General features: G+C 45.3%; 1 protein-coding gene across 2 annotated transcripts in view; it reads right to left on the bottom strand.

The window, feature by feature from the left end:
- The window catches only part of SLC35E2B (solute carrier family 35 member E2B), a 287965-nt gene that overhangs the window by 135746 nt on the left and 126039 nt on the right, over nucleotides 1-26180 (bottom strand). Inside the window, exon 1 of one of the 2 annotated variants that reach the window (XM_085609405.1) lies at nucleotides 5191-5337. The exons of the other annotated variant lie outside the window; for it this stretch is intronic. The gene's annotated coding sequence lies outside the window, so the exon portion shown is untranslated. Of the gene's footprint in view, nucleotides 1-5190; nucleotides 5338-26180 lie in introns of those variants that run through there. 2 annotated transcript variants of the gene reach the window in all.

Here is a 26180-nt window from a genome sequence, read left to right as displayed (position 1 = left end):
CATTCTGGAGAATCTTCCAGACATCCCCGTAGACATCATATCCATCTTATCATTCAATCTCTCCATTGGTTACTAGTCAGCTTACAAAATCTGTTTATGCCACTCGCCATTGTACACCAAGCCAGTTACCAATATTCTTCTGATTGACTTTAAAATTCAAACCTCAGATGCAACAACACTCTTTGTTCTGCTGACCCAGCCCTACAGAATGTGCCCACTAGTCACAACAGTCACATTTGGCAACAGAGCATTCTCGGTGTCCTCAGCTAGTGACTGGAATGCCTGACCCAATACTCTTTCTAGTAGACCCCCTCTCTTCAATCTGTGTGAACAGCTTAAGACATGAACTTCCTACCATCGATCCTCCCTCTGTGTTCCTCTCCTCTTTATTCTAGTATTGTAGTTTGCTTGGTTATCTGCCTTATTTTCTTTAAAGTTACTTACTCTTTCGTTCCAAGATGCTTCGACTAAAATTTCTCTCTGTAAACAAGAATTGGCATAGCCAATAGTTCTAGCCTTTGGGACCTTATAAGTGTTTAGCCATGCCACAGTTGATGTTGTTGAACCAAGGATATTGTGCTGCATAACTAAATACTTATAAGGTCCCAAAAGCGAGACCTATTGGCTATGCCAATGCTGGTTTCTTTTAGCAAACCACTGGAGTACCTATTTTCTTCCTCTACCCCATGTAAGTCTTTTTCGTCACATCCATGCTGCCTTGCTCTCCGTGTTGCACCGTACCCCAGCTCTTCTGTTGCTTCTCAAGCTCAACTAATAATTTTTCTGGGTTTTCCATCTCCACAGCAACTCTGCTGCTTCTCCATCCCTCACCGTCCCATTTTTTTACATTTCTTTTTTTGGGCAGCAAGTCAGCTGCAATTTGTAATCCTGCCACTCCTAGGCTGATATTTTATAAATTTACCACTGCACATTATCCCCATCTTGGAACAATAAATTAAAAGCTAAACAGGAGGCTGTGGCATCACGACAGAAGTATGCATGTGTGCGGTCACATGCATGGATATCTATCATCACTCTGGGGCCTCCAATTTCTGATTTTTACCAATTCCATTCGGCATCTCCAACACACACTAGCAAAGCCAATAGGTCAACCTTTACCTTTCAAAGGGGAGATCTGCAACCTTTGTCAATGCTGGTTTTAGTGGTAGTGGCAACTACTGCCGGATCAAAATCCCCTTTAAGCTTCAACTGCCTCACCCTGTTCTCAGAGAACTCGTATTAGTCCCCACAAACCTATGAATGCTTAGAGAGTTAAGGGTATGCACTTTGCACTATGACCGTCCAGCATTCAAAGCTCTCCTCTGCGTGTAATCTGTGTTATCTAGAAACAGTTGATACTTTGGATTGCATCGTGACTATAAAACTTGGCTTACCAGCAAAATAAATCCAGCACAAACCTCCAGTGTATGTCAGTAATAAAATTGCACACAATAGATTTCTCTGAATGGTGAGCAGAAGTAATTAATGAGAAATTTTGCCATATTTGGGTCCTGCCACTGCGGACTTGGAAGCTTGGTTGTTCAGCTACAATGAGGTGCCAGGTTTTTTATGTCGAGTCTGGGCAGCACATGCGTTGCATGCTGTATTCAGGTTTGACTTGAAGCTCTGCCCACTCTTCGCCCATATTTTTTTTAATTGTTTTGTGTCATTGTCCTTTGTAAACTGTTGCTTTTCACTGGTCAATAGGCTTCGTCTCATTTTGTCCCCTTCCTTGAGGACAACTCCTATTACATGTGTTGTTACTCGGTAGGCTTTAATTACAACCTCTGAGCACTATTTTGTTAAATGTTTTTCACATCCCTCCTGTTGCAGGCAGGACATGCTCTCCCGCAATGCTTTTTTTTCAGTCATAACAAGACACGCCACGCCACGCCACACTGGTAGCCGCATTTGGTTTATTTGCATCGCCAAACGCGGCAGCATGTTTGTTTTTCTTATTTTTTCACTTTTTTAAAAATTACAAGCGCCCCGTGCCGCGCTTTCACGTTAGTGGCGGCCGCTTCCCTTTCGTTAGATGATCAGCATCTAAAGAAAGGTGCATGGGCGCTTTTACAAAGAAAAACATTTTTTTGTCAACTTCACAAACAGATGCTTTTTTTGTGAAAGCGCCCCCATACCGCGCTTTCACTTTAATGGCGGCCGTGCCCCTTTCTTTAGACGCGGCTCGTCTAAAGAAAGGGGCGCGGCTGCCATAAAGTGAAAGCAAATGCTGAACTGCCAGGCCAGGTCCTCCCTGGTATGCCCAGACGTGGGTCCTGGGCTCACTGTGCCACTGGAATCAAGCTATCCTGGCTGGAGAGAGGTGAAACCCTGAAACCAGTCCTAGGATGCTTGTTTCCGTTCCAGGGAGGACCTGGCTCGGCAGTTCGGGCTGGACTGTTCCCATGAGGCACAGGGTCAAGACTGATTTGCAAATGGCCAGGTCGAAACTGGGGTGGCATGGTGAGCAAAAGAATGATGGATTTAACCCAGATCTCTTGACTGGGGGTAAATGTTTTGATTTGTTCTGCATTCCGTCCATCAATTGTGTGTCTTTCGCTTTCTTGCCCTAAGTGCGCCAGGTATGCCCAGACGTGGGTCCTGGGCTCACTGTGCCACTGGAATCAAGCTAACCTGGCTGAAGAGGGGTGAAACCCTGATACCAGTCCTAGGATGCTTGTTTCCGGTCCAGGGAGGACCTGGCTCGGCAGTTCGGGCTGGACTGTACCCATGAGGCACAGGGTCAAGACTGATTTGCATATGGCCAGGTCGAAACTGGGGTGGCATGGTGAGCAAAAGAATGATGGATTTAACCCAGATCTCTTGACTGTGGGTGAATGTTTTGATTTCTTCTGCATTCCGTCCATCAATTGTGTGTCTTTTGCTTTCTCTCCATAAAGTGAATGCACAGCATTGGCGCTTTTACAAAAAAAAAAAAACCACACATTTGCAATGTAATAGGTCTCACATTTGCGAGAGTTTAAGCTTTTGGCATGGAAATGACAATGCCTGTTATTTATCGGTTTTAAAAACAACACATATAAAAGGCATTTTCATTTACAATACCAATAGCTCAAACTCTTGTAAATGCGAGACCTATTGCATTGCAAATGCTTGTTATTTTCTTTCCTCTGGGTCTGCAGGAGGACATGTGCCTGGATTATGGCATATTAAGAACATTACTGTTGATGAACAATAGGCTTCTTTCAGCTGTTCTAAGTCACTTTGAAAGATTTCCTGAGAGGCATAAACTTTCCTGTAATATGCATCAAGGATGAAACACAAGCTTGCCTTCTATTTAATGAAATCATACACTCCAGCCCCAATACGATAGGGAGCTAGCCTATATTCAGAGCTAAGTAGGGGCTGGGGTTGCTTGATTCTGAATAAAGAACACTTATTTTAACAAAAGAAAAGCTCCTGCCATTCCTACATAACTTGGTGACAAGCTTAAAGATCTGTGCAAAGCATAGATGGAGGAATGAAAAACACTTCCACGCCTGGACTAAAATTCAGAATATAACAATTTCGCTGAATACCCCGATTGGGGAAAGTGACGTTTTCTACGGGTTGTTTTTTTTAAAAACAACATTACAACTCTAAATTATTCAAAATAAGCATAAAATGTGCAAAATGTTACAGATCTCCAAGGCATAATTTAACTGCCATACAGTATGGCAGTGTCCAGCGCGTGTGTAGGACAGTGCCCCAACTCAAATTAAAAAAATAAGGGGTGCATGGCAAAGTTACAGAAAGCAGTTTAGAAAAGTACATAGGACTCAAAAACAGAAAAAACTGTTTATGTGTGACCTGGGCCAAAAAGTAGATGAGCCACGAACCAGGGGATTACTGCAAGGACATGTTCTTGAAGACAACGAACCGGCATGTGCTCTGCTGCACAAGAATGAATGGACTCAGATGCTTTGCTTATGTAATGCAAAAGCAAGGTTAATGAAAGCGCCATAGCTGTGAAGGTTTCAGACGGCTCTGTGTGACATTTTCATAATTTCAGTGCAATTATGAGTGACATTTCACAGACTATGAGTGACATTCTCGCCATCAAAATCACGCAATGACAATGAGGAAAACATAAATGTCAGGAATTACACCCCTCCCTTCTCCTTTGCAATTCATGAGGGACTATTTTAAAACACTGAAAAGTTCGCTGTCATTACACATTCAATTTGGTATCTCTTCAACGCTTAATACAGGCAAAGCAATTTATTTGGACTGCAATGCTGCAAGCGTGTTTTCTTGGAATATTGTCAGAGCTGGAGTCAGCGATTCCAAAATACTTCCATTGCTAAAGCTTGCTTTTATTTCCTCTACAACGGTTATGAGAGGTTTGAGCCCTTCAAAGACCCGCCCTATCACCGACGCCGTTCGCCAAGCAAAAACCCTAGCAAGACGCAGGTGGTGTCCTCCCCTTGTGGCCAGTAGTGTATTTAATGATGCTGCAGGCAACGTTTGGTGTAATATCCTGGTTTTACTGGTGAATTCTGAAGCACCAAGCCAAACAGACTTACAAAACAGCCAAAATACACCAGCCCACCCACACACCTGCACGACTACCTTCTGGACTGTACCGCACGGGCGGCAGGCGCGCCAATGAAAAGAAAAAAACTGATGCCCATCACAACAAACACTGTAGATTGTTTGCAAGCCGTGAGAGATGTCCACTGTGTATTTAAGCTTGCTGCGACAATGTTTGTGTAGCAGATAAATCGGCAGTAAAACACGATGCACCAGAACCTACACGCCCACAAACCGCCATAAAAAAAATCAGTCCACAATCAGACCCGCCACACCTAGTACACTTTGGAAACATTATTGGCAGTGGGTGAAGCAAGGACACAAGAAATCTGCCTCCTGCCGCTTTCAGCACAGTGTAGGTGTTTTGCAGTAATCACTCCGTGCATTTGAGCATGCTCAAGTGAAGAAAGGCTTTGCAGATCTGGGACATCGCCATTAAAACTCAGCGCAAAAGAGCCATTAGGCCTACAAACAGGCAAAATAAACCAGCCCGTTCACGGACCTCTACAGCTACCCCCTTGGGACAGGACTGTAGACGTGGCAGCACAGAAGAATGATCGTGGCCAGAAGACTGCGCTGCGCGAAAGGCACATTTTATTAAGCAGCAGCATGAAAGCAACTTCTTGGATTAAAGTAACCCTCACTCAGGCCACTTACTTGCAGCGGCTGCCAGTGAGCGAGGCAACAAGTCGAACCGACTCTCCCAGCGCCACAGGATCATGGAGGATTGGTGTGCTCTGTGCAGGGTTCCGGCTGCACCGTGAGAGCTGAGCTGCCATTGCCGCCAGCAGCCAAATCATTCTTATCTGCTGCACGCCTGTGCCGCGGCTGGCCGGACTATGAACACGCCTATTAAGGTGTGTGTTTGACAACCATGTCCTGACCACACTGTATCGGCACTAGCCACCGACTCCTGTGACGTCAGTTGTAACAGTAATGTGCCGCGGGTAAATCTGCAATGATCATCATTGTGTTTCATTGAAGCACCGCAGCACCTAGAGAAGTTAGCAGCTCAGCCAGCCTCCAAGCCTGCCAGGAGCAGCATGCACCGTGACCACGTGTTGCTGCTACAGCTTAAGTCACTGTCAGTAAAAGTGCATTAGCAGCCCTCCCGTGTTCACAGTGGAGAAGGCCCTAATGCGTGATTCAGCATTTCAGTCAGCGGAGAGGAGGACAGCCACACTGACTTGCATTAGTCTAACGCCTGATGATGTTTCTTACTTACATTTTGGCTATAGGTCATGAGAACTACAGAGAAGTAAAGAAGAAAACAATTCTACATCATTTAAGGGTGGAAGGCTTTATGAGGACCTACCAAAGATGATATTGTGCGAGGAAAATAGATAGAGAAGCAATATGTATGCATGTACTTAAAGATACTAGACCTACCTTTCACTCCCAAAGTAAACGTGGTTCTTGAACAGCACATTATTTTTTCCAGAACAAAAAAAATAGATGAGAATACTGCTTCGTACAAGCAGACTCAGAGGTATTTGGTTTTAAAAAACATATTGGAATTGATCTTTGTAATTAGCGCTTGCACTCTCGATTTTAAACTTGCTTTTTGCACTCACCCTGCTCGGCTGCTTCGCCCACTCCTCGCGTTCACGGCGCTGGAGGCTGGGCTTGCCGCTGCTGGGTTCCAGGGTCTGGTCGCACCTGCGCTGGGATTGCCCCGCCCAATTGACCTACTTAAACCTGTTCTCTTCCCCGCTCGCACTAGATTTGTGGTGACATCCCTCTGAGGCGGAAAGCCGGAGGTTCGAGCATTTGAATTTGAATGTAAATTGGTTTTAAAAAACATATTGGAATTGATCTTTGTAATTAGCGCTTGCACTCTCGATTTTAAACTTGCTTTTTGCACTCACCCTGCTCGGCTGCTTCGCCCACTCCTCGCGTTCACGGCGCTGGAGGCTGGGCTTGCCGCTGCTGGGTTCCAGGGTCTGGTCGCACCTGCGCTGGGATTAGCCCCTCCCTCCTCAACCCCTACATAATGCAGACTCAGCGCCGACGGCGCAGCGGGCAGGCGCAGCGGGCGCGCCGAAGGCGCGCCAAAGGCAAGCCTGTCTGCGCCCTGAGGCGCCCGGCGCTCCAAAACTCTGCACCTGTGGGTCCCTCCACTGTTTATTCAATATCTTATTCTCCGACGAAGCTCTACAGCCTTAATACAGCCTCTTCTTCCTGTTCTTCGCTGGACTGCTCTGACCCGGCCTCCTTCAGATGCGCGCACTGCAATTTCGTTCCCACTGCCTCTTTTTCCTCTCATCTATTACGTCCCTCTCCCTACAAGTTTTGGAGTATTAATTGCCGTTCCCTGCCTAAGCACAGTGAACATATCTTTGATTTTTTATCTTCCACCCAGCCTGATGCTATGTTCTTGACGGAAACCTGGCTTCAGGCAATCTCCGGTCCTGACATTGCACGTGCCTTGCCTCCCGGCTATGTTATTGTCAGGCAAGACAGAGCGACCGGTAAAGGCGGGGGAATCGCGATTATTTTTAAAGACATCTAGTTTGGCTCCCTGGACGCTGTCCCTGTGCCTCATTGCGAAGCCGCACTTTTCAAGCTAGTGCTCTCTCCACGACTAACCTTATCAGGTTTACTCATTTACCGTCCCCCTGATAAACCCACACAGTGGTTAACCTCATTTACAGATTACATTGCCCCCTTTGTTATGAAGGCAGCCAATTTTACTATCGTAGGAGACCTAAATCTTCATCTAGAGGACCCTCTAAATCGATTAAGTGGCTCGCTTTTATCCGACTGTGAAGCCATCAATCTAATACTACTTAACAAGGGTCCCACTCATCAGGCTGGGCACCTACTCGACCCTGTTCTCTCTAATATGCCGCTTGACTGTACCTATCCTGCTCTTCCCCTTGATTGGTCCGATCATTTTGCCATCCATTTCACATTACCTGTTGACGTCAACAGGTATTCGCCTCCCCCCGAGAAGATTCTTCACTCTAGAGCCTGGTCTAACTTGACATCCTGGCCTTTAATGCTTCTTTGATGGCCAGCAGCCCAGACACCAATCTCGAGTGTAATGTTCTGGCTCAGGAAGTGTCACATTGGCTTACATCTAATACAGATCACCACCTTCCATTGCGCCGCAGGCCACCTACTCCCCATCTCGTCCCCGCCCCGTGGTTTACCAATGCCTTAAAAATCGCTAAATCTAAGTGCAAACATCTGGAGAGGCTCTGGCGCAAATCATATTCAAGTAATGACAAATTAATCTATCGTGCAGCACTCAGGCTATACCATCAAGCCTGTCGAAAAGCAAAAGCACTCTTTGTTTCTCAGTCAATTGCTAAGGCTATAAATCGACCTAAAGCCCTATTCGCCATGGTCAAGAATTTGGCTGGCTCTAACACTGCCCCCGCACCTCCTGTGCTTGGAGAAGCGCAATGCAATGAAATAGCCGACTTCTTTCTATCTAAAGTCGAAGCCATCTATAACACACTGTCTTCTGTCCCCCACGTCCATGTGTCCAACCCTTTCACTCAGGTTCCACTGACTTCATCAGCTCAGCACACATTGCTTTCCAATTGGCCTCTGCTGGATGCTAACTCTTTGTCAGCTTGTCTCGCCAAAGTCAATTCAGGCTCCCCCTTGGACCCTGTTCCACCGAACATTCTTCGCCAACTTTCTTCTGATGTTCTTCTGATTATCCAAGAACTTCTTAATTCCTCTGAGGGAGGCCATTGTTCCAGACGATTGGAAAAGGGCTCTGGTGGTGCCCCTTCTGAAGAAACCTGGCGCCGACCCTAAAATTCTTGCCAACTTTCGGCCTATTTCCTTACTGCCCACGTTCTCTAAGATCCTTGAGCGTCATGTCAACCTGCACCTTACTTCACACGTGGAATCCACTGGGTTTTTACATCCTTCCCAATCTGGCTTCCGCGCCCAATTTTCCACTGAGACCACTCTGCTGGGGGTCACTGAGAACCTTCGTTCACATCTCGATCACGGCCAGACTACGGCGCTTATTCTTTTGGATTTAAGCGCCGCTTTCAATACGGTCTCACATTCCATTTTGCTGAAAGTTTTGAGATCTGCAGTGGTGTCGGGCTCGGCCCTCGACTGGCTGTCCTCGTTTTTAGACCATCGCACCTTTTAGGTGGTCTCGTCTGGTTCCTCTTCCTCGGTTCGCTCATCAGCCCACGGGGTCCCGCAGGGGTCCTCGTTGAGCCCACTGCTTTTTAACCTCTATGTGAAGCCGCTCGCTTCCATCGTTGAAGACTCTGGTCTCTCCTTATATTCATACGCTGATGATACCCAGATTATTTTCTCCCTCTCCTCTGCTGCTGCTAATTCTCCTTCCATTTTCAAACTTGGACTTGGGCGAGTCGCTGATTGGATGCAGACCAATCTCCTGAAATTAAACGGAGACAAGACTGAAGTGCTCATCCTAGGTAAGCAAAAACATCTCTGGGGTCCTTTACATTGGCCGGCTGAAATGGGTCCCGTACCTGTTCCAGTGACTCATGCCCGCAATCTCGGTTTTATAGTGGATGACTCTCTCTCCATGCGTCAGCAGGTGGTGAAGGTAGCGGCCACCTGTTTTTCCATCTTAGGTTGGCTACGCAAAATCTTAGGGGTGCTCCCAGAGGGTTCCAGACGCCAGGTGGTCCAGGCCTTGGTCACCTCTCGCCTGGACTATGGCAATGTACTTTATCTTGGCATCACTCAGGAGCTGCAGCGAAAACTTCAGCTGATACAGAACTCTGCAGCTCGCCTCCTCTGTAAGGTTCCGTGGAAATCTTCAATCTCCCCTTTTCTCAATGACCTTCATTGGCTTCGCATTACTCACCGAATCAAATTTAAGGCCCTCTGTTTTCTGTATAAAATCAAGCAAGGGCGCGCCCCTGGCTATCTCATGGCCCTTGCTCAACCTTATTCCCCCTCTCGCACTCTCAGATCGTCCACTCAGGGCAATTTTAGGACCCCTCGTTTCAAACTGGCCAGAATGGGCGGCTGTTCCTTTTCCTGTATTGCCCCCAAACTATGGAACTCTCTCCCGTCCACATTGAAATTGGAACCATCTCTCATCAAATTCCGCAAGGACTTAAAAACCTGGCTTTTCTCCGCACAACTTCATTGATGTTCTTCATGAATCTATTGGCGCCGGGAGACCCCTTGCGGGTAGCTGCGCGCCCTATAAATTCAACACCAAATACCAAATACCAAATTTTCTTTCCTATGCAGCAAAAGAATAGAAATCCTACAGATGAGAAGGATGTTGATCAGGTTTAAGGAGGAAGCTGTGAAAGGACACATGTATGTAACCAATCATGGTTCTGTTTTGTTGGGATGACATCAACCAAAGGATCTCAACATAATTCTGAACCAGAATGCCAAAGAACCTGTGATGGTTACTTGAAATAGAAGAGCTAGAGGTGATTACAATAGGAGATTAGGCATATGAAGAAAGAATAATGTTAAAACAGTCTTGAGTATTTAGAGATGAACCGAGTTTTAGGTAGGTTTTTCTCACACGATAATATTCAAGAAAATGTGTAGTTCATAAAGTGAGGAATGTTTCACATATGATGAGTGAACCATTTCAAGAATAACTGAACAATTTGTTAAGACGAAAAATCAGTGAATCAATAAAATCCTCAGCATGGCTAGAAGCTGTGGTAGTAGAAACAAAGGAGGGAGGAAAAATATGTTTATGCATAGATTTGTGGGACTTAAATAGAATATGGATGGATAGGCAACTGCTTCCAAACATATAAGAGATGCTTGCTGCCATGGAAGGAGGATCGATATTCAGCGTTTTTGTTTTTTTATAAACTTTATATTTGGATTCTTTTTACAGTAATTGGGATACCATACTAACCGGACTAGAGCACTGTGGGGGCAAATAGCCAAAGTACCAGGAATTTTACCGATTACCAAATGTTATGCCAATCTAGGGACATACCCAATGTAATCAGAAACATAGCGCAACCCAGTTCACCCTCCCCAAATTCTATGTGAGCCTGAAGTGAGAATATGACAAGTCCCAGCCCCTCTAGGCTGGCTGTTAAGAGAGTCTGAGAGTTTCACTAGCATTTCTACTCTTTACGTCAAGCTCTCCTCCCCCTTTTCATCTCAACAGGATTGTTTCATGTGTTGTTTGTCGGCCATGGCCAGGGCCCATTTCGATAAATTCCCTTTCCAGCTGTTCATCCCCAGAGTCACCGGAGAAACCCAGTCTAGCACAATCCGTCGGACGGCAGGAATCTCAGGACGTTACATTTTGCGGATTGGAGGATCTTATCATGGTTCCTTAGAAACTTGAACTCACGAGATACTCAACGAGAGCGGAGCATATATAGCTTGCTGTTATTCTCACTTTTGTATTTTCGGAGAGATTCACATGGATATCCATTATCTTTGCATATAAGACCCTGTGTCCTTAGACTTAAACATTTTACTCTTTGACAAATCGCTCCAACCTTTGTAAATTGCTCACGGGACTCTAATACTCTCCAGGACTTTGGAGGTTGTAGGCGACCCAATGTAGGATAGTCCTTTCTTTCATCCAAAAGAAGCCGAATAAGCTTCGGTAGACTCTCAAACTTACGAGACAGTGGATATCCGGATTTCCCGAAATATTCCTAAGGATTTTGAAGAAACCAAGGGGACTAGGCCTACTATAGCCATCCCTAATCTTTTCGGTACACCGGATTTGAAGCCTTGAGGAAGTCACGGTGGTGACGAAATGCGCGTTGGCTGTTTCAGATAGAACGCTCTACGTGTCAAGTTTTGCACTTGCAAGAACTGCAAGAAATGAGATGTGTATACCAAAAAATCTTTGCTTGATGTTTTATCTGACATGTGATGCTACATGTTAGATGAAGTGCTTTGTGTCTGACAATCATTAAAACTGAGTTCACAGCACACATTTGTACGTTTCATAACATTCTCTATACCAATTGGTTTCCTCTCTATACTACTTGGTGTTTGTAGCTCATATGATTAATTTCAAACAAATGTGATTGTTCTCAATTTGACTAGAGTGCCGGGGTTTCTTTGTGTACAAATATAAAGGAGACCGAAGGCATCAGTGCTAAGAGCCCCGCTCCAGAGTCTATGCTTCAGGCACTACATTCTTCGTATATACCCTAGCCACCAGTGCCCTGAACAGCACTGCACCCAGCTCACGTAACGGTGGCCAAATTCCATACTTGACAATACCACAGGTACTGCCAGTACACAGTGTCACGCTCCAGATCTAGGGATGCTACCACCTAGAGACCATCAGGAGCATCCTTCTCATGCATTAGATGTACGAGTCTGCGAATGTAGTTGCCAGGGTTTTTGCCTGGGCTACATCCCATCTGCTCCGAGGAAATCAGAGAGCCTATTACCCCAAAGAGTCTGTTAGCATGTACTTTGCTCAGAGTATTCAGAATTTTTTACATGTCTGCTCCTTAATACCATCTGTTAATCAACTTACATTAGGAGTCTTGACATCTAACTTCATTTGTAACATGGAGGTGCCTTCTGCTACCGTATAATGATACGTGGGCTGACATTAGCCTCTGCAGTGTTTCAAAGAGTAATGGAAGGCATTTTTGGGGAACTAAGACACCTGCTGTGCTCCCAAGATGACATAATTTTAGGGAAAAGTAAGGAGGAGCACGGCAAATTATTTCATTAGATGCTGAAGAAACTATGGATGTGGTCTGACTAAAGAAGGATAAATGCCACTTGAGGAGAAGAAAGTAACTTTTTTGGATAAAAGTTCTAAAAAGGGTATGGCACCTAAAGGGAGTATAGTGACGACTGTAGAAACAAGCATTGGCATAGCCAATAGGTCTCGCCTTTGGGACCTTATAAGTGTTAAGCCATGCAACAGTTGATGTTGTTGCACCAAGGATATTGTGCTGGATAACTAAACACTTATAAGCTCCCAAAGGTGAGACCTATTGGCTATGCCAATGCTTGTTTGTAATGTCTTTGTTGTTGTTTAGATACAAAAACAGCAAACACATTCATGTAGCAATATAAGCATACCCAGAAGCATATACAGACAAAATGTAGAGAGATATGCAGTGAGACAATACACAAAAGGCAACATGCAAACACAGGTGGTTGTCAATGGATGCGCTGATGGCTGTTAAGGGGAATACATGGTTAAACAGACTGTTGGATGACTGTATGTGCATATTATGGTGGATCGGTGTTAATCACATAACTAGCTTGATGCACATGCGAACATATGGTTGAACACCTGCGTGTTAGAGGATGGAGCAATGCGCAGGTAAGAGTGGATGGATGTGTGCTTGGTTGAACGTGGTTTAGGGAAGAATAGGTATAGGTGGATACACAACTGTACGCAGGTCCATGTGGATAACTGAGCAGGATAAGTGTGCGTTCAAGGATGGTTGGGCCAAAGATTAAGTGAGTGCATAGCTGGGGGCATGGGTAAGGGTAGGATGTGTGGATGTAATTGCATGTGTGGATGTAATTGCATAGGTCAATGGAGGAATGCATAAGAGTGGGAGTGGATGCCTCCAACATTTAAATTAAATGAGTCGTGGTTTGCTCATGACATTCTAAACATTGCATGACTAATTACTCCATTGATGAAAATATATATTAAATTATACCTTTCTGTTCACATAGATAAGCACAGACAGAACAGATTTTGCTAAAAGTTCAAATGCGTACAATTTGGGTCTCTGGATACAGGTGCCAGCAAAACTGTCAACACATAGCAGTGCAGGGCAGATTTTTGAAACAGCTGATTGTATGGTGGCATGGTATGATTTTTGTGTTGGTTTGTGGATGGTTGAAGGGATCTAGACAAAATTGCTGGTACATGCCTGGTTTCTTCTGGGTTTGTGAAAGAGGTAGGGAAATTGTTGTGTAAGTGGTTTCATGAATAGGCTCTATGTGAAAGAAAGCTATGAGAAAGCAAATCGCTGGAGGTTGTCTAAATATATGGTCCATGAGAGTTTGGTCTTTTTGCGGTGGTTAGTGTGACAGTTATGTGTAGGGAGGAATGTGAGATACTGGATGGGAATGCCTGATCTGGGGGGGGGCTGGCCAATGTGTGCTTGTTTGAGGCCAGGTTGTGACTATTCTTTTTTCTAAAGGCCTACTGTGGTTAACTAATAAGCCCTTGCTCTGATTTGTAGGCAATACGCGCTTGCTGCGATTTATATTGGTTTGTGATAGGCCGTGAAGGGGTAGCTCAGTGGTAGTTTGTGAGACTGCTCAGGGTGTTCTTTACGATGTGTTTCCGTCAGGCTGTGGAGGATAACTTGAGGCAGCCGTTCTGGATATGTGGATTTGAATTGCTAATAGTTCTGATGTTAGCAGGTTATTGCAATGGTGCTTTATTGTAAAGACATGCAATACTAGTAAGAAGAATAATAAAAATATGCAGCCATGTAAACGTTTCTGCAATATGCTTTAAATAAACATTTTAAATTGAAAAAAATAGCCATTGAATAGAATATGATTAGAAAAGCACAGGTGCTTCCTATCAGGCATTTGTATTTGGAACTGGTATAGAAGCCCTTTTTAGGTCTCGCTTGCGAGATTTAATGTTTACAGGTATTTTCTGTAAGGGGCTTTAAGCCCCGCCCCTTTTTCCATTGGCCGGCGTCACCGTTTATGCTAAACGGTGGCCAGCCATTGGAAAAGAGCTTGTTGTGATGTTTTTGCTTGGCTTTTTGAGCCGTCCCACTTGGACGGCCTCGCCTGCTTTCCTTCTGAAGTAAAAGGTTTCTTATCTTTATGGGGCCAAACACGTGGCCCCATAAAGATAAGAAACCTTTTAGCAGGTGAGGCGGGCCATGGCAGAAAAAGCCAAACGAAAACGTCATGGCGAGCGCTTGTCTATAGCAGCGACTCGGTGTTGCAGCGCTTTACACGAGGCCCAGTGACATTCCACAGGGACACACTCCTTTGGGATTGCCCAGGATCACAGGATGTGGAGCTGGCGCCGAGATTCGACCCTGCCCCCTGCCCCTCCCCCGGCTCCCAACTCGGCCTCTCTGATTGCTCCCCCGTGAGAGTGAGAGGCCAGCGGGGCAAGAACTGCGTCAGGGGAGTGTCTGGGGGCAGCAGATGGCGCCTAGAGGGGCTGGGGCTGAACACAGAAGGGCAAGGTGCACAGTGTGTTGAACCTGGAGTGTGCACAGCATGTTGAGGCAGGAGTGTGCACAGCGTGTGCACAGTGTGTGGAGGCAGAAGTGTGCGGAGGCAGAAGTGTGCACAGTGTGCGGAGGCAGGAGAGTGCACGGAGGCAGGAGTGTGCACAGTGTGCGGAGGCAGGAGAGTGCGCGGAGGTAGGAGTGTGCACAGAAGGAGTGTGCACAGAGGGAGGAGTGCGCACAGAGGGAACAGGGAGGAGTGTGCACAGAGGGAACAGGGAGGAGTTTTCACAGAGAGGGCAGAGGCATGAGTGTGCAAAGAGGGGGAGATGACATCGGCCCGAGCTATGCTCGATCATCCAGCCCGACAGGTTCATCGCTCAGCTAAATATAAAGTTTATTTCTGCTAAAAAACGATGAAGGACTGGGCTGCCAGTTATTCCCCATTCCCCCTCCTCTCCACAGGCTCCGGCTGCGGTAAGTGCTTGTTTTGCAGTATTTCTATAGCACCTACTCAGTGTTGCAGCGCTTTACACGAGGCCCAGTGACATTCCACAGGGACACACTCCGTTAGGCGCCGGGGGATTGCACAGGATGTGGAGCTGGCGCGGAGACTCGACCCTGCCCCCCCGGATCCGAACTCGGCTTGCTTCCCCGTGAGAAGCCAGCGGGGTAAGAACTGCGTCAGGGCGGTGTCTGGGGCAGCAGATAGCGCCTAGAGGGGCCGGAGTTGAACGCAGAGTGGATAATAGAAGGGTAAGGTGCACAGTGTGTGGAGGCTGGAGTGTGCAGTGTGCAGAGACAGGAGTGTGCACAGTGGGAGGAGTGTGCACAGAGGGCAGAGGGAGGAGTGTGCATAGAGGGATGAGTGTGACACAGAACGCAGAGGGAGGAGTGTGCATAGAGAAGAGAGGTGCACAGAGAGCAGAGGGAGGAGTGTGCACAGAGAAAGAGGGAGGAGTGTGTACAGAGGGCAGACAGAGGAGTGTGTACAGAGAGGGCAGAGGCATGAGTGTGCACAGAGGGAGGAGGCATGAGTGTGCACAGAGGGAAGAGAGGAGTGTGCACAGAGAAGAGGGAGGAGCGTGCACAGTGAGGGCAGAGGCACGAGTGTGCATAGAGGGAAGATTCCTGTTACAGCAGCTTTATAAAAGAAAACGAATTCACCTGACGTCAGGAGCCAGTGGAAAGGAGCCAGCTGTTGGAAGTATTTCACTTGTAATCACCCCCTCTTCTCTCTCGGGTGAAAGGCTCAGTCAGCCACCAAAATGAAAGCCTTTTGCGTCAGTAACTGTGTCGCATGTGCATTAACCCCCCTTAGCTGCTGCTCATTACTTTCATACAGAGATGCCAACTACGACGTTGTTACGCTCTAAAGCCTCTAAAATACTTGTAATGCGTCTTAAAGCGCTTTTGTGGGAAAGATGTTTCATGTTTTTGTTACAACAGCAGAACACCCTCCACAAACACTCCATCCAGAACCCCACAGTAGGCCACCGCAAGCACCAACTGCAGAAGCCTTATGCCTCCAGGCGACTTTCAAAGATTCCACACAGGCCTCCAGAGACCACCTCAAACTTGACCTTTCTCACCGTACACAAGACACCTCCAACTCTCCCTGCATGTTCCAGCTACAGCCATAACCCCTTCTAAAAGATCACCAAACAACCCACAAAAATCCGCGATCTTCAAAAACAAGATGTATGTTATCTGTAATGGAACTGAACTTTTAGGGGGGAGTGGGAGTACGTGAAAGGAGTGAAAATGTTGTTTTAGAATGAATGTAGAGAGTGCGGATGGTTGATATTAAGCAAACGTTCGTGTTGCATGAGGAAAATATAATAAAGGGTTCCGAATGAAATGGCATGCAGTAAAAAAGAATGGGAAGCGATCATCGATGAATAAACCCTGAGGAAAGAAGTGAAAACGAGGGTAAGACAAGGGTGGAATAGTGAGATGAATCAGGAAAAAGAAATGAGAGAGTACTATGAAGTAAGGGACAAATAGAGTATTTTAGGTAGCAAGTTTATAAGGAAAAATCAGATTGTATCGCCTGAAGGGCTTTGCACACGCATTTTCATTATAGTTTATTAAAGACATCCTAGTTGAAATATGGAGAGGATTGTGAGATCTGGAGGCTGAGGATGCATGCTGCGGTTTGAGGAAGTATTAAAAAAATTGTTATGCACGGGTTAATAGGGATAAAAACCAGAACAGTAAGACAACCTGGTAGCGCGGGCAACCTACAGTAATGGTGGATCTGGTTATCATGCGGGAAATGAACCTTAGACCTGCATGAACTGTTTATTATATCTTACATTTGAAGTTACTCAGCAAGTGATTATTCAGGGGATTGAACATTTCATTTCTAACTGAACTTTTTCCTCCGAATTATTTTAGAGAAAGTTCTGTTTTCAATAGTGTTATGTAATCACTCTTTGGCACTTAGGAAGCAACATTACATAGTTGTGAAATATGTGTTGGCCCTTTGTTCTGAAAGGGAAAGATTTAATTTTTTGCATAACTATTTTGAATAAAAGAGGATCTTCGTTTTGAGCGGAAAAGATTAGATTTTTTGGGTTAACTATTTTGAATAAAAGCATTCTTGAAATGAAGATTTACAGAAGTCTCTAGAGTGATGTCTACTTAAAAAAGAAGAGACCTCAAGCTCTGTCAAGTAAGTCACCCTCCTTTGAGGTGGGTTGAATTTCTTGAAAGACCATGGGAAAGGGTGGCAATTCACTTTCATGACGCAACAGGAGGGGTGGGGTCCACAGATCAATATATCCTAATTCTGGTTGATCAACATACAAACTATCTTGTTAAAACTATGCAGCATGGGAATACTTCAAATGTCATCAAGTTATTAGAGAACATTTGTATGGGAAAAGGTGATTACGAAAATTTTAGTTTCAACTAATTGAGTGCAATTCACCTCCAAAGAGATGACAGAAGTCTTGTCAAAATAGGAACAGTGGCGCTTTTCAGACCCCAAGGTAATGGGTTAGTGGAAAGGAGTAACTGATTGGCTTTCTTTAGCTAATGGACTTCCAAGGAGGAAGGAACTGAAGAAGTTAATCTGGGCACATAGAATAACGCCTCATTTGGTTATAGATGTGCCACATTTTGTGTCCCTCAAAGGAAGGGAAATACAAAAAAACTAGTACCTTGAGTGATAGCACTCTCTAGTGCTCGGTTTCCACAAGTCGAGAGATATAAATCACTTGTATTTCTTGTATTATTTGGAACATATTTATCTTTAGAAAAGTAATACAAGCATATTTAAAAAAGAAACCATATACAGTGAACATGTAACAGAGGAAAGCAATTATAAAGTGAATCCATAATTCTCAATAATGCACCAAAACAGTAAATTTAATATAAGAAATTGATTCCATTTCCACCATTTCAATCTGAGGAGTATGGAAGCTATTGTTTTGAAAGATTTCAGTCCGTTCCATGGTTTAGAAATAGATATACAAGGATTTATGGCAGTGATTTTAAGGGGAAGTTCTACTTCGTTACTGAAGTCCTTTTCAATATTTTCCACTGGAGAAATTCTGCTCAATGTCCTTGCGTAGAATTGTTGAAGCGTTTCATCTTTTTGGTATTTGGGGAACTAATTGGGACTAGGAACTGGTAGGCCTATTGTTACAATGTTGCTTTTTTACGTTGTGAAAGAAGAAAGATTAAAAAATGGAACACAGAGCAGTACATTTTGTTTGGTTGGAGGCAGTGACATGTTTGCAGAAGTGACCTTACAAATGTTTGTAGGAAGTATTTAAGGATCATCATAATACAGGCACATTGGGTCTATTAATCAGGTTTTGTGTGTGTCATGTCTGTAAACATAATGGATGTCTTCCAGTTACAAACAAAGTACGCAATCAAATGCATGCAATTCACTCTGGTAATCTATTTCCTTTTACCAGCCAATCAACCGCAGTCACCTTGGTCAGGTTCACTCTGTGCCCCAATTCAGTTACAGTGCGCATAATTTTGCCAATTCCACTATTGTCGCCTGTCAGCACGGTGTGGTACGCGCCTCCATTCAATCACTGTGCTCATAGTGGCAAGTCGGAGTAGCGTCTCCAGACACTACGAACCATTTCAATCAATGTAACAGCCATTGTATAGTGCGTACATTTCCAATTGCATCTTGACGTTGCTTGCAAACATAACGCAAAATGGTTGTTAGGAAACGTAGTTTCTCTTTTTCAGTTGCTAGTTTGTATTGTGCACGCTTTAATGGTGCCGCATAGCAGTTAACTGGGAGATGTAATCTTGAGCTGTACAAATATATGCAGGAACGGGCCAAGAGTACTAGATTCACTTAATTCATGCAGAACATATGTTGGCAAATGTCCACAAGTGAAGACTGTGGTGGCAGATGTTTTAGAGTTTCGAAATTTTGTTGAGCCCCTTACGTACAATGTTAAATCTTAATATGACACTAGCTTCTTTTCTTATTAACAGAGACTCCACGTCTGCACCTCTTGGATATGGAGTAATCACTTAAAGTGTAGCCCATTTGAGACCATCTGTATCATGATTGTAAGTTAAACAAGCATTTGCAATGCAACAGTTCTCGCATTTAGGAGAGTTTCAGCTATTGGCATTGTAAATGACAATACTTTTCTATTTATGCTTTAAACACCAAAACATAAATAAAACGCATTTTCATTTACAATGCCAATAGCTCAAACTTGCGTCAATGTGAGACCTATTGTATTGCAAAGGCTTATTTTCACTCGCTAAGACTGCCCCTAAGCTCCGCACCCTGCGAGGACGGGAGGGTGCCAAAAGAGGAGGTGAGTGTGGACTGGCTGAGGGGAGGGAGTGGGCAGCAAAGAGGCCGAAGCTGCTTCACGTTCAGCGCTGTGTCCCTGAAACGGTTAAGGGACACCGCGCTCAGTATTAAAAAAAATAATGCAACAGAACGCGGTGTCCCTGAAGCGGGTGCAGCGCTCAGAATTAAAGTTAGCTAAACAAACAAAAAAAACTGAGCGCGATGTCCCTAAAGAGGGCATCACCCTCAGCATGCAGATACAAAAACAAGCAGCCGCCATTGTCCCAAGTGTCAATAAATAAAATAGTACCCACCCTCTTATATGGCAGACCCAAAAACAAGCCAAGTAAAAGGTCCAGTCGTTATGGGTGGTAACTAAAGGAGACAAGGCAGTACCAAGGAGGGACTAACAATCCTTTGTACGAATCAGTAGCCACCATTTAAGAAGTACAATGACAAGCCAATGACAAATATGGGCGGAGTGTGGGCGGGGCTTCCACTACATACACTATTACAGCATGCCTCGCAGAGCGAGCAGAGCATGTGCGCTGCCGTTAGGCTCGACCTAAAAATGGTTACTAGTGGCGCCATTTTGGACAAAAAGATCACATATACAACGTTTTTTGTTTTGCAATTTGAAGATTGAGCGAGTCCATTTAAGATTGTTATATATACACAAAGATATCCTCCAAAGATGGGAACTGGGAAGGAAGGAAATTCTTTCGTGGTTGTGTGATAAATGTGGTGTGGAGAAGAACTACAGAGCAATAAAAGAAAGTTACAAAGACACAAGGGAAAGCCAAAAAGTCATATTATGCAAAAACAAATATAGAGATAGGTAAATGGGTTGTCGTAAAGAGAGGAGGTATTGTTAGGAAGGGTGACAGTAAGGTTTCCAGACCACACAGAGCGATAAGAATGAAACAAAATGTGGTAATAGTCATGATAGCTCAGTGTGGAGTTTAGGAAATGTATGTAAATAAGCACACCACCCTAGGAATGATATCTGATGTTTGGGATGACTGGTGATTGTTTTCATGCATGTTATGCTAAAGTTAAAGTTATGTATGGTGGCTGTCCAAACAGTGGCTTCTTAAGAAATTGTTTAGTGTGTGGAACATCATTTCAGTAGGTTTTGTTGGATCGTGATTTTTAGTAATTGTTAATGTTAATATTACAGGGGTTGCAAGGTTTATAGAATGGCAACGATGTAATGGTGTGTCAGAGGATGTGGAATTCAGAATGATAGAGGCTCTCACATAATGTGAGAAAGAGGTAGGAGCTGGAGATTTTGGATTCTGAATAAAAAACACATTTTAACAAAAGAAGAGTGCATGCCATATGAAGAGCAGAGTTAAGGTTTTTCTTAGAAATTAATTTTACAATAAAAATAATACAACATGTTCAAACTGCAGCCTCACCTCTTATTCATATTTCCTCTAAGATAATGCAACTCATGGAGGGATTTCTGCTTGCCACTGGGGTCTTTAGGTATAGAGAATCGAAATGTATCATCTTTTACTCAAGCTTTCCACCTCAAAGAAATCACTTAAAGGTTACCTACTCCCCCATAAGCAGCCAGTTAAGGGTACCCACAATTAACTGTTCAGCAGATTAGTAAAGCCTTTCCCACATGCTCACATACTAAAATCTGCTAAAGAAAACATGTCTCCATGTAATCTCAAAATTCTATTGAGATGTTTGGTGGAGAAGCAGAAGTCGCTCAACTCCCTTCTCCTTTGATAAATAACGAGTTTCAGCTCATCTTAACGCTTTTGTGAATAGAAAGGTGCGTTTGTACTAATGAAAAGCTAATAACAAACAAACTTTGAGCTCTCTCCTCAAATGGTTTGATAAGCGAGTCTGCAGCCAATAATCCACATGAGCAAAGTACACAGACAAGAGGTCAACACACAAGTTAATAGGACGGGCAAACACACAAGGCTCATTGTAACTAAAAACACAGTACCAACCATTTGTACAGAATTCCCAGTTTCTCAATCTTGAAAGTTCGAAATCGGAGATGTCGCTAAAGGAATAAACCTATATTTTGTAGGCTACATGCGGTCTCCGCTGCTTGTGTTAAAACTCACTAATCTACCTACCTTAAATGATGTTCCAATAATGATATGTTGGCTGATACGATATTAATAACTAGCTTGTTCATTCTATGTGTACTTTCAATGAATGCTTATGTGCAGAGGTGCGTAGCTATCAATGTTGCAGTAGGTGCAGTGCCACAGGGGCACGAGGGGCCAATTTTGCCCAGTTGGTGTATCTTTTTTGCTATGTAACCAGGAAGAGAGGAGCAATGTCCCTACTTGCATTAGGGCCCGTGGCCCCATTGCTATGCCACTGTATGTAAGTGAGCAAAACGAACAGAATAAAACTGCTATGGAAATGCTTGAAGTTCTCTTACCTATTATGAATTTCTTAAGGCCATTTTTAATTCCATATTTTTTAAACTCATCTGCCTCCGAATAATCCAACCAATAGCTGATCGCCGGAACCGATCTCTTAAATAAGTAGCCTAGCTGAACCACAAGCACTTCTCATTCTAAATAGTAGCACCAGTAACTCGAGGCACGTTTAAGCCTAAGTGGTTTTCATCACTGTAAATCCAGATGTGTCATTGCCAGGGGCGGCTCCTCCATTTGAGAGGAGGAGCATCACCCCACAAACAAAAGCCCCAATGTTTATTTATTACCATTTTATTTTTCAACAACTGTCCCGAAATGAGTGGCAGGACGGGTTGGGCCATTGCTAATAAGTGGCAGCAGGGAGCTCTGTGCTCTTGGGTTTTAAATGCGCATGTCTCCTTGACCGGCGGTCTTGCGACATCCAGCCAGGCACGCGCATTTTAAACCTTTCTAACCCTTAAGACAGCAGAGTTAGAAAAAGCAAATGCCTCCAGTGTTCTTGTGAGCGCAGATAGCCGCAAGAGAGCCGTGCCAGGAGTGGTTTGGGAGTCGGGAGCCAGTCTGCCTCGAAGAGAGAAGGAAAGGGGAATGTCATGCTCGTAGAAAAGGTAAGTTCTTTTTATTATGTGCCTTATCACCCTCGGGACATGCACACCGCCACTGTTTTTTAGGTCTCGCCTAGCGTGGGCTGGGCACATGCGCAGTCTCGCTGGCGAGAGTTAATGACTTTGGGTATTTTCTGTAAAGGGCATTAAGCCCCGCCCCTCTTTTCCATTGGCCGGCGTCACCGTTTATGCTAAACGGTGGCCAGCCATTGGAAAAGAGCTCCTTGTGACGTTTTTGTTTGGTTTTTCGGCCGTCCCATTTGGACGGCCTCGCCTGCTTTGCGTTCGTCGCAAAAGGTTTCTTATCTTTATGGGGCCATGTGTTTCAACACATGGCCCCCATAAAGACAAGAAATCGTCTGCAGCGCAGTCCTCTTTCACTTTTGGGACCGCGCTTGTTTTATACAGCGATTTACATAGCTCACTGACTTTCCTGCCGGCTATATGTGTGGGTATTGGAATGACAAGTGGTAAAACGTGATGGTTACCATAAGGTTGCAGATCACAAACTACTGGTGCCTACGCACTCCGCCTAGAAGTCCACAGGGCATGTGGAGGGGGTAAGGGGCTAACTTGGGGTGCTTAACAAGTGGGTAAGACTAGAGTGGAGGGGAGAGCACAGTGAGCTGCTGGCCTCTGCTGTACCCCTTGTCTGTGCAGTGTTTGACTCACACAGGTCTACACTGGAGGGGAGCTCCCCACCACACCCCCTCTCCCTGGGAGAGAGCACAGTTCAGCACCAGCACTGCCTGCCGCCCACCACACGTGCCCCCAGTGTCTGCATTCATCCTCTAACACCAGTCTGCACCTGAATGTAGTGGGGTGATGTAGACCACCCCCCAGTCTCCGTACACCTTCTCACGCCGGTGCAGGGCTATAATTAATGGTTCTGCTCCCCGTACGTCCTCTTAAGCCGACCCCTCCTACACTGGAGGCAGATAATATCCCTCTTACCACCTCTGGCGCCGGTTCATGAGGTACGTGGATAGCGGCATTACCCCCATCCCTCCCTCTTCTCGCCAATGCATGGGGTGGAGATAGCGCCACTTTCGCCATACCTCCCCACGTGCTGGTGCATGGGGTGTAAATAGCAGAATTACCCCCTTAACCCCCCCTCTTGCTGGTGCATGCAGTGTAGATAGTGCCACCACTGCTGTACCTCCTCTTGCACCGTGCATCGGGTGTAGAAAGCGCCACGCCCTGCCAGGCCTCCCCTCGCACTGGTGCATGAAGCGTAGATAGCGGCATTACCCCTTACCTCCCCCTCTCGCCGGTGTATTGGGTGTAGATAGCACCTCCACCGCTGCACCTCCCCTCGTGCTGGGGCATGGGGTTTAGATAGTGGCATTACCCCCTCGCGCTGTGCATGAGGTGTAGCGGCATGTACGTGCCGGAGCTCCACATATCACAGTTTGTGTCCATTTCTCGCTTTCGTTGTGTACTTTCTGACCTCGCTTATCAAGCGGGCATACTACAGAGTCTGGGTTGTCCTTTAATTTACACGGGTTCTGTTTTACCGTTTCCCAGGCATTAAACCGCTGCCCTATTTCTTTATGTGAACCCCCGCTACTTGTTTCAGCTGCTTTTTTTCATAACAGTTTTTTTAATCTGAGCAGCATTTTTTTTACTGTTAAAACGAGTTTTATTTAAAACACCAATTTTGCTTTTCATGGTGAATGTGGGTGTATTTCTGCTGCGTTGAGTGACTGTGCACCAGTTTCACTGGAACGGATGCGGCCCTGCTCCTCGCGCTGAAGCCGTCTCCTGGGCAGTGCCTGCTGCCAACTGTCCACAGGGCCGGCTCGCACAGCTGGTTAATGTGCTTGCTGCGGAGATGTCTGCCTCAGCAATAGGACATAGTAAATTCTAATGGTGGAGGGGCACAGCCTTTCATCTTTCCGGTGGAGGATGAAATGAGTGCACTTGACTTCAGTTCACGCTAATGGATGCTGTTTCACATCTAGGCACGAGTAAACAGGGCCAGGACAACTGGTTCTTGATTCTCTAGTGAATGTTTGTGGTTTTGAGGTATTGCAGCATTACCATAGTGCCTCGTACCCCCAGTTCGCTTCCGGGTGGGCGAGTAAGAGATTACCCTATTCCTGGTGCACTGTTGGTAGAGTGGGGGTTTATAGTTTGAGGAATGTGGGACGTGTCTTTGTGCGTTACATCCTTGTGGGACGGGTCTTTATGTGTGGGTTTCGGGGGTGCTCAATATGTGGTGGGAAGCACGTGCTGGTGCCCCAAAGCATGGAGCAAAGCAGCCAGATGTGGGGGATAGCGCTGCGATGCACGCCCTAGATGTGCTTGGGCAGCTGGGCAGTGGCGTTTGCCTGCTGCAAGAAACAAAACTTCTTTTTAAATAGGGTAAAAAGTATGCTTCCACCCCTTTCATGAATTTTTTTTGTATCATTATCCATGCAAATTTATTGTCACACCACAGACGCTCTTTTCAAAGCAATAAACAACAAAATGATGGAAGGAATGCTAAACTGTATCTCAGCTGCTGATGATTGGTTGGTGCTGCCTTCTCGCCCACAGTTTTTCTGCCTCTGTGCTACTCTGAACAGAGACCAGCCATAAGCAAATCTGTCCTGCACCTACAGGACAGTGCAGCCCAAACTGCCCTGCTAGGACCCTTCCAGATGGGAGCACTAGTAGCTGCGCAACCTTTCATAGCAGTACTTCTAGTGAGGGGGCACTCCTAGTTTACCAGAGCCCCAAACAAGCCGGAGCTTAGAGTTTGGATGTATTGAATATGAAACTGTCCCCTAGTGAGACGTGTACAGATCAGAAATGTGATGTAATGCAATAAATCTTAACATGTAATAGGTAGAGAACAGCAGCAATAACTGTGGTGCATAATTTGCCCTTAGTCACATATTATGGTGTATAATTGGAATTTCCTTCCCACATCATCAGTCTTTTTCTTAGCTGCACAATTTGATCTATCCTGATGGCCACGAGAACAATCACATCCCCTGAACAGTGAGAGCAGTGCAAGAACTGTCAGTGGTCCAGGCAGAATACCATTTTGTTGTTGGAGCTCTCCCACCCACTAACTAAAAGGCCATTTGGGGGGCCATTTCTTGTAATTCAGCACCACTTAGTGGTGGACCTCGAGGTCTCCCTCAATTATCCCACTTCTGGAAGTGCAGGCCTCACAGCAGCCAGGCACCCGAGACACGCGTGCATTGCTCATGGATGAGTAGTGTTGTTAAGCCTTCACTTGGCCCTTCTTGGCAATGTTCAGAGTTTCTACTTCCTCTCCTCACTGTAGGGGGCATGCAGGGGGTGGGAATGAACATTTGGAACCCTCTCCCTTAGTGTCAGGCCTCCAGTTGTGCTCCAACAGGTGCCGCCCGTAGAGATGTAGTGAGGGGGAAAAGACAAATAAAACTCCATCACTGAGCAACAGTTTCTAGGCACTTCCTATCCCTGCCAGCACCCTGTTAGGCCAGCAGGTTGGCTCAGTGAGTTCATGCTCACTCGCTGACACATGCGATGATCTGCAGACCACAGGGTTGATTTCTGGCAGGATCAACTAGACTTTCCATTCTTCAGAGATCTTTGAACTGATTACCATTTAACTGGACAACAGTAACACTTGTTATTTACAGTGCTTAGCGGTGATACAAATGCAGAATGAAATGCCATATAGTAAAAAGTTCTCTCCACTACTTCGACCTAACCACTACACCAGAGGGTAAGTCTAGGAAAGCAGGTGTGG

Source organism: Triturus cristatus, chromosome 1_2, assembly GCF_964204655.1.
Source record: "Triturus cristatus chromosome 1_2, aTriCri1.1, whole genome shotgun sequence".
In the NCBI taxonomy this organism is placed as follows: Eukaryota; Metazoa; Chordata; class Amphibia; order Caudata; family Salamandridae; genus Triturus; species Triturus cristatus.
The sequence above is the reverse complement of the archived record's forward strand: the minus strand, read 5'-3'. Positions and strand labels throughout refer to the sequence as shown.